We start from the raw sequence: 8303 nt of genomic DNA on the forward strand, positions 1-8303 counted from the left end.
TCATCCACGACTAACATGGCGATCGTTGTGTTCTTGACGTTGCCGGTTGTCGGCGGCTAGCGAGGCAGCGGGGCTGTGTTGATGTTGATCCCCATTACCCGTAATAGGAAGACGACCACCGAACATCCTTCGCATAGCTGCAATTATACTCTCCTCAATCATATCAGCAAGTGATGTGCGAGTTTTTGGGAGATCATCTTCCAATGTTGATGTCCATGTACACTCAAGTTGGATCCTGTCATGTTAACTCTTGGAAACAAGTGGACAAAAGAAAAATATATGTGGAAAACACTCAACTCACCTTCTTGCTTACCCAAATTCTAATGATTCCTTGGCGGCTGTGCGGAAGTAGCAAATCAGGAGTGGACAAGCGAATGAAAGGAAGGAAGCTGACGATTTCTAGGTGGATCTGGGTGGGGTAAAAAGGGAGGGCTAGTGCTGAGATCCAATCGATGCAGACCAAATGAACAAGAAAAATTTGTAGATCCTTGCACCATGTTTGAGCTACAACACTTGCCACTACAACTTCTGAAATTTCTCACCCAACTGAAAATGATTGCACACTTGCTCAACACTTTCTCTTCTCTTTTTTTGCTCTTTTTTTGCTCTCTTTTTTTTGCAACACAATAGATCCAACAACAAGACTCAAAGAAAAACAACAGCAACTTTTGATAGAACTTGGTGCAAACACAAAGAGGAAAGGAAACAACTAGATCTCAGCAACAAATGCTTGGATTTTTTTTTTGGATTTTTGGCTTTGGATTCTAGGACGGGGAAAACCTAACTAAAAAGGATAGATGTAGCAACAAAGATACAGATCCTACCGTGTAAACCTTGCTCTGAATACCAGATGATGCGACCTCGTCTTCAGAGAAGAGGGAGTACAAGGGAAGGTCCGATCTTCATGGTGTAGGATCGATAAACGGATGGGGATAACTAGCTGCAAGCAGCCAAAAGAATGGAAAATAAGAGATTATGACCCGATGAGGAGGAGGCTCACCGAAGCTTGCAATCCTAACATTCGCCAATCCACAACCCGCAATACTACCCCACACAACCATGCTCAAGTCGTGGAGCACAGGATAGGTGCAATCCGCAAGGGAAACCACAAACTCTAATCCACACAACACGATCTAGTTGTGGAGCGCGAATTAGGAGCAATTTCTCAAGGAATCACGATAATAAGGGTAACAAGAGCTCTCCAATCTCAGGAGGATTCTATGTCTTTGGTCTTTGATAGAAATGGCAAAAGTCCCCAATGAAGGGAAGAGATAGCCTATTTATAATCGGGACAACCCCCCTGGATAGGTGTGAAACAGAACTAGCTTCTGGAATCAGCTTAGGTGTGAAAGGGAACCAACTTTGTTTGACTAAAAGGCTTCAAGACTTAATGAGGTAGCTTCTGGAATACTCTCATTGGAGCTGGTTGGCAGTTCCCGACCAAAAACATTGTTCACTGGAGTCGACCAATGTTTCCTTTTGCAACAAACTTGAGTTTTGGGAACCTTTAGCAAGTTGGAATATGCAAACTCGTACAAAACATTGTTTCGTCAGAATCAGAACAATGTTTCTTCAGCAGACAACTCATTCTTCATGAATTCCTAACTTTGTTCCTTCGTCATAAAACATTGTTTTGCATGGACTGAAATGTGTTTGGCCTTCTTCGATATCGCACTTGAGTTCAACCAACAATAAAGGAGGTGAAGGCACAACCATGTTTTCAAGATCACATGATATACTTAAGTTAGCGTTCACCTGATCATGTATTTGCATTGCACCGCTTCTTGTGATTGGACCGTCGATGATTGGTGGTGTGTTGCCCATGGTTGATATGTCCTCATCACTACTTCTCCTATCTTTGTTGATGATAAGGAATATGAATTCTTTGTCGACCCAGAGTTAATTACTTTTGTCGAATCTGATCCTTTCCATGGTTATGAAACTGAAACTGTTGTGGCACATCTTACTAAGTTGAATGACATAGCCACCCTTTATGCTCATGATGAGAAGATTTGCTATTATTATATTCCCAAATTATCTCCATTCTCATTAAAGGGTGATGCTAAGGCTTGTTATAATACTCTTGCTCCTGGTTGTGTTCATAGTCCCTAGGATATGATTTTTTTACTTCTCTGAAAAATATTTTCCTGCTCATAAGAAACAAGCTGCCTTACAGGAAATATTTAACTTTGTGCAAATTGAAGAAGAGAGTCTCCCACAAGCTTCAGGGAGGCTTCTCCAATTGCTTAATGCTTTGCCTGATCATCCTCTTAAGAAAAATGAAATACTTGATATCTTCTATAATGGACTAACCGATGCTTCTAGGGATTTCCTAGATAGTTGTGCATGTTGTGTTTTCAGGGAATGAACAATTGAACAAGCTGAAGAATTATTGAATAAAAATTTAAAATTTATGATGATTGGACCCATCTTGAACCACCACTTAAACCTACTACAAAGAAGAGGGGTATCTTATATCTCAGTCCAGAAGATATGCAAGCGGCAAAGAAATCTATGAAGGAAAAATATATTAAAGCAGAGGATGTGAAAAATTTACCACCTATCGAAGAAATACGTGGGCTTGAAACATCACCACCACCTAAGGTGGTAGATGTAAATTCTTTACTAAAGTTCGATGAAGGTGATATTCCTTATAATAAACATCCTAGTCAATGTCTTTATGAGTTTGATAATTACATTAGAAAGCATGATCATTTCAATGCAAATGTTATGAAACAATCGAAATATAATTCTGATACGATTGCTCGCTCGAGTGACTTGTTATTTAGAATCTCGAATGATGTTAGAGGTGTAGGAAAGCATGCCTCTATGGTTCAAACTCAGTTAGAACAAGTTGCTAAATCTCAAAGAGAGCTATTAGATGAAATGAATAATAATATCAATGATCATTTTGTTAGAGTAATGACTAGAGGAGGTAGAATGACCCAGGAACCACTTTATCCTGAGGGACACCCAAAACTAATTGAACAAGACTCTCAAATAGTTAACACTAATGCACATATTACTTCTAAAATGAAAAATAAGAAGAAAAACGGTAGGACTTTGCATGCCTCTAGTGAACCTGAAGTAGAAAAACCTCCTGATAATGATAATGAAGTCTCTATTTTTGTTGCTGAAACTCAATCTGGTAGTGAACACTCACCTACTGATAATGAAAAAGACAATGATGAGGTTCATGAAGGTACTCAAACAAATAATAAAGAACCGGATAATGATGTTGAAATAGAACCGGCTGTTGATCTTGATAACCCACAACCCAAGAATAAAAGATATGACAAAAGAGACATGATACGTCTCCAACGTATCTATAATTTTTATTATTCCATGCTATTATATTATCTGTTTTGGATGTTTAATGGGCTTTAATATGCTCTTTTATATTATTTTTGGGACTAACCTATTAACCGAGGGCCCAGTGCCAGTTTCTCTTTTTTGACCTATTTTAGAGTTTTGTAGAAAAGGAATACCAAACGGCGTCCAAACGGAATGAAACCTTCGCGATGATCTTTCTTGGACCGAACACAAACCAGAATACTTAGAGATGAAGTCGGAGAGGCAACGAGGCGGCCACGAGGCAATAGGGCGTGCCCAGGGGGGTAGGCGCGCCCCCACCCTCGTGGGCCCCTTGTAGCTCCCCTGACCTAGTTCCTTCGCCTATATATACTCTTATACCCTAAAAACATTAGGAGGAGCCACGAAACCACTTTTCCACCGCCACAACCTTCTGTACCCGTGAGATCCCATCTTCGGGCCTTTTCCGGCGATCTGCCGGAGGGGGATTCGATCACGGAGGGCTTGTACATCAACACCATTACCTCTCCAATGAAGCGTGAGTAGTTTACCATAAACCTTCGGGTCCATAGTTATTAGCTAGATGGATTCTTCTCTCTCTTTGATTCTCAATACCAAGTTCTCCTCGATGTTCTTGGAGATCTATTCGATGTAATACTCTTTTGCGGTGTGTTTGCCGAGACCCGATGAATTGTGGATTTATGAACAAGATTATCCATGAATATTATTTGGTTCTTCTCTGAATTCTTATATGAACGATTTGATATCTTTGCAAGTCTCTTCGAATTATTGGTTTAGTTTGGCCTACTAGATTGATCTTTCTTGCAATGGGAGAAGTGCTTAGCTTTGGGTTCAATCTTGCGGTGTCGTTTCCCAGTGTCAGTAGGGGCAGCAAGGCATGTATTGTATTGTTGCCATCGAGGATAACAAGATGGGATTTTCATCATATTGCTTGAGTTAATTCCTCTACATCATCTTGCTTAATGTGTTACTCCTTTCTTTATGAACTTAAAACTCTAGAGGCATCCTAGATAGCAGTCGATGTGTGGAGTAATAGTAATAGATGCAGGCAGGAGTGGGTCTACTTGACACGGATTTGATGCCTATGTTCATGATCATTGCCTTAGATGTCATCATAATTATGCACTTTTATATCAATTGCTCGGTAGTAATTTCACCCACCGTAATATATGCTATCTCGAGAGAAGCAACAAGTGAAACCTATGGACCCCGGGTCTCTTTTACATTATATTGAATCTCGTTTACATCTTGCTAGTTTCCGATCTACTATTTTGGAATCTTTACTTTCCAATTTATAAACCAAAAATACCAAAAACATTTACTTTACCATTTATCTATCTCTTTTAGATCTCACTTTTGCGAATGACCCTGAATGGATTAACAACCCCTTTATGGAGTTGGTTGCAAGTTCTTGATTGTTTGTGCAGGTATTCAGTGACTTGTGCGTCGTCTCCTACTGGATTGATACCTTGGTTCTCAAAACTGTGGGAAATGCTTACGCTACTTTGGTGCATCACCTTTTCCTCTTCAAGGGAAAACCAACGCAAGCGCAAGAGGTAGCAAGAAGGATTTCTGGCGCCGTTGCTGGGGAGATCTATGCCAAGTCAAGCCATACCAAGTACCCATCATAAACTCTTCTCCCTTGCATTACATTATTCGCCATCTGCCTCTCGTTTTCCTCTCGCCCACTTCTAAAACGATTTTTGAAAACCATTGCCTTTTTCTTTGCCCTTGTTCTGTTTGTCTCTTTTGGCTTGCTTCTTGTGTGCTTGTGTGTTGGATTGATTGCTTGTCACGATGGCTCAAGATAATACTAAATTGTGTGACTTTTCCAATAACAACAACAATGATTTTATTAGCACTCTGATTGCTCCTACTACCAATGCTGAATCTTGTGAAATTAATGCCACTTTGTTGAATCTTGTTATGAAAGATCAATTTTCTAGGCTTCCTAGTGAAGATGCCGCATCCCATCTAAACATCCTTGTTGATTTGTGCAATATGCAAAAGAAGAAAGATGTGGATAATGACATTGTTAAATTGAAGCTATTTCCGTTTTCGCTAAAACTTGGTTCTCATCTTTGCCTAAAAATAGTATTGATTCATGGAATAAGTGCAAAGATGCTTTTATCTCTAAGTATTTTCCTCCTGCTAAGATCATCTCCCTTAGAAACGATATTATGAATTTTAAGCAACTTGATCATGAGCATGTTGCACAAGCTTGGGAGAGGATGAAATTAATGATACGTAATTCCCCTACACATGGTATGAATTTGTGGATGATTATACAAATTTTTTTATGCCAGATTGAATTTCGCTTCTAGAAACCTTTTAGATTCGGCCGTGGGAGGCAATTTTATGGAAATCACTTGAAGCTACTAAACTCCTATATTATATTATGGTTAATTATTCTCAATGGAACACCGAAAGATCCACTAGTAAAAAATTTCATGCGATTGAAGAGATTACTGTTTTGAGTGGAAAGATGGATGAACTTATGAAATTATTTGCTAATAAAAGTGTTTCTTCTGATCCTAATGATATGCCTTTGTCCACTTTGATTGAGAATAATAATGAATCTATGGATGTGAATTTTGTTGGTAGGAACAATTTTGATAACAACGCGTATAGAGGCAATTTTAATCCTAGGCCGTTTCCTAGTAATTCCTCTAATAATTATGGTAATTCCCACAACAACTATTATGGAAATTTTAATAAGATGCCCTCTGGTTTTGAGAATAGTGTTATAGAATTTATGAGTTCCCAAAAGAATTTCAATGCTTTGATTGAAGAAAAATTGCTTAAGATTAATAAGTTCTAGGAACATGGATAGAATTTATATTGATGTTGTTTCTTTTAAGCTTAGATCTATTCCACCTAAGCATGATATCAATGAGTCTCTCAAAGACATGAGAATTTCCATTGATGAGTGCAAAGAAAGGACCGCTAAGATGCGTGCAAAAAAAGATTGGTTTGTAAAAGTGTGTTCTTCTAGTTTTCATGATAATAATGATGAAGATCTAAAAGTGATTGATGTAACTCCTATTAAATCTTTGTTTTCCAATATGAATCTTGATAAAGATGGGACTGGAGATGAGTCAACTTTAGTTAGAAGGCGTCCCAATGATTCAGAGTTTTTAGATCAAGATGCAAAAATTGATAAAAGTGGGATTGAAGAGGTCAAAACTTTAAGTAGCAATGAACCCACTATTTTGGATTTCAAGGAATTCAATTATGATAATTGTCCTTTAATAGATTGTATTTCCTTGTTGCAATCTGTGTTAAATTCTCCTCATGCTTATAATCAAAACAAAGCTTTTACTAAACATATCATTGATGCTATGATGCAATCTTTTGAAGAAAATCTTGAACTAGAAGTTTCTATCCCTAGAAAACTTTATGATGAATGGGAACCTACTATTAAGATTAAGATTAAAGATTATGAATGCTATGTTCTGTGTGATTTCGGTGCTAGTGTTTCCACGATTCCAAAAACTTTGTGTGATGTACTAGGTTTCCGTGAATTAGATGATTGTTCTTTAAATTTGCATCTTGCAGATTCCACCATTAAGAAACCTATGGGAAGAATTAATGATGTTCTTATTTTTGCAAATAGGAATTATGTGCCTGTATATTTCATTGTTCTTGATATAGATTGCAATCCTAAATGTCCTATTATTCTTGGTAGACCTTTCCTTAGAATGATTGGTGCAATTATTGATATGAAAGAAGGAAACATTAGATTTCAATTTCCGTTAAGGAAGGGCATGGAACAATTTCCTAGGAATAAAATTAAATTGCCATGTGAGTCTATTATGAGAGCCACTTATGGATTGCATACCAAAGATGGCAATACCTAGATCTATTCGTGTTTTTATGCCTAGCTAGGGGCGTTAAACGATAGCGCTTGTTGGGAGGCAACCCAATTTTATTTTTGTTCTTTACTTTTTGATCCTGTTTAGTATAAATAATTCATATATCCTCTGGTTAGATGTGGTTTTAAGTTTTAATTAGTGTTTGTGCCAAGTAGAACCTTTGGGAAGACTTGGGTGAAGTCATTGCGATCTTACTGTAAAAAACAGAAACTTTTGCGCTCACGAGAATAGCTGTAAATTTTTACAAAAGAATGATTTTAGGTTTATTATTTTTGCAGAAGATTAATAGACAAATTACTCACGTCCACCAATTTAATTAAGAATTTTTGGAGTTACAGAAGTATTCGAAAGTTACATATTACTACAGACTGTTCTGTTTTTGACAGATTCTGTTTTTCGCGTGTTGTTTGCTTATTTCAATGAATCTATGAGTAGTATCGGGGGGTATGAATCATAGAGAAGTTGTAATACAGTAAGTTTTTCACCAATATACATAAAGAATGAATTCACAACAGTAGCTTAAAGTGGTGATTTATTTTCTTATACGAACGGAGCTCATGAGATTTTCTGTTGAAGTTTTGTGTTGTGAAGTTTTCCAGTTTTGGGTAAGGATTTGATGGACTTTGGAATAAGGAGAGGCAAGAGACTAAGATTGGGGATGCCCAAGGCATCCCAAGGTAAAATTCAAGGACAAACAAAATCCTAAGCTTGGGGATGCCCCAGAAGGAATCCCCTCTTTCGTCTTCGTCTATCGGTAACTTTACTTGAGACTATATTTTTATTCACCACATGATATGTGTATTGCTTGGAGCGTCTTGTATGATTTGAGTCTTTGCTTTTTAGTTTGCCACAATCATCCTTGCTGTGCACACCTTTTGGGAGAGACACGCATGAATCGTGATTTGTTAGAATACTCTATGTGCTTCACTTATATCTTTTGAGCTAGACAATATTGCTCTAGTGCTTCACTGATATCTTTTTAGAGCACGGCGGTGGTTTTATTTTATAGAAATTGTTGAACTCTCATGCTTCACTTATATTATTTTGAGAATCTTTTAGAACAGCATGGTAATTTTATTTGGTTATAAAATTAGT

The sequence above is a fragment of the Triticum aestivum genome, chromosome 5B, assembly GCF_018294505.1.
Source record: "Triticum aestivum cultivar Chinese Spring chromosome 5B, IWGSC CS RefSeq v2.1, whole genome shotgun sequence".
In the NCBI taxonomy this organism is placed as follows: Eukaryota; Viridiplantae; Streptophyta; class Magnoliopsida; order Poales; family Poaceae; genus Triticum; species Triticum aestivum.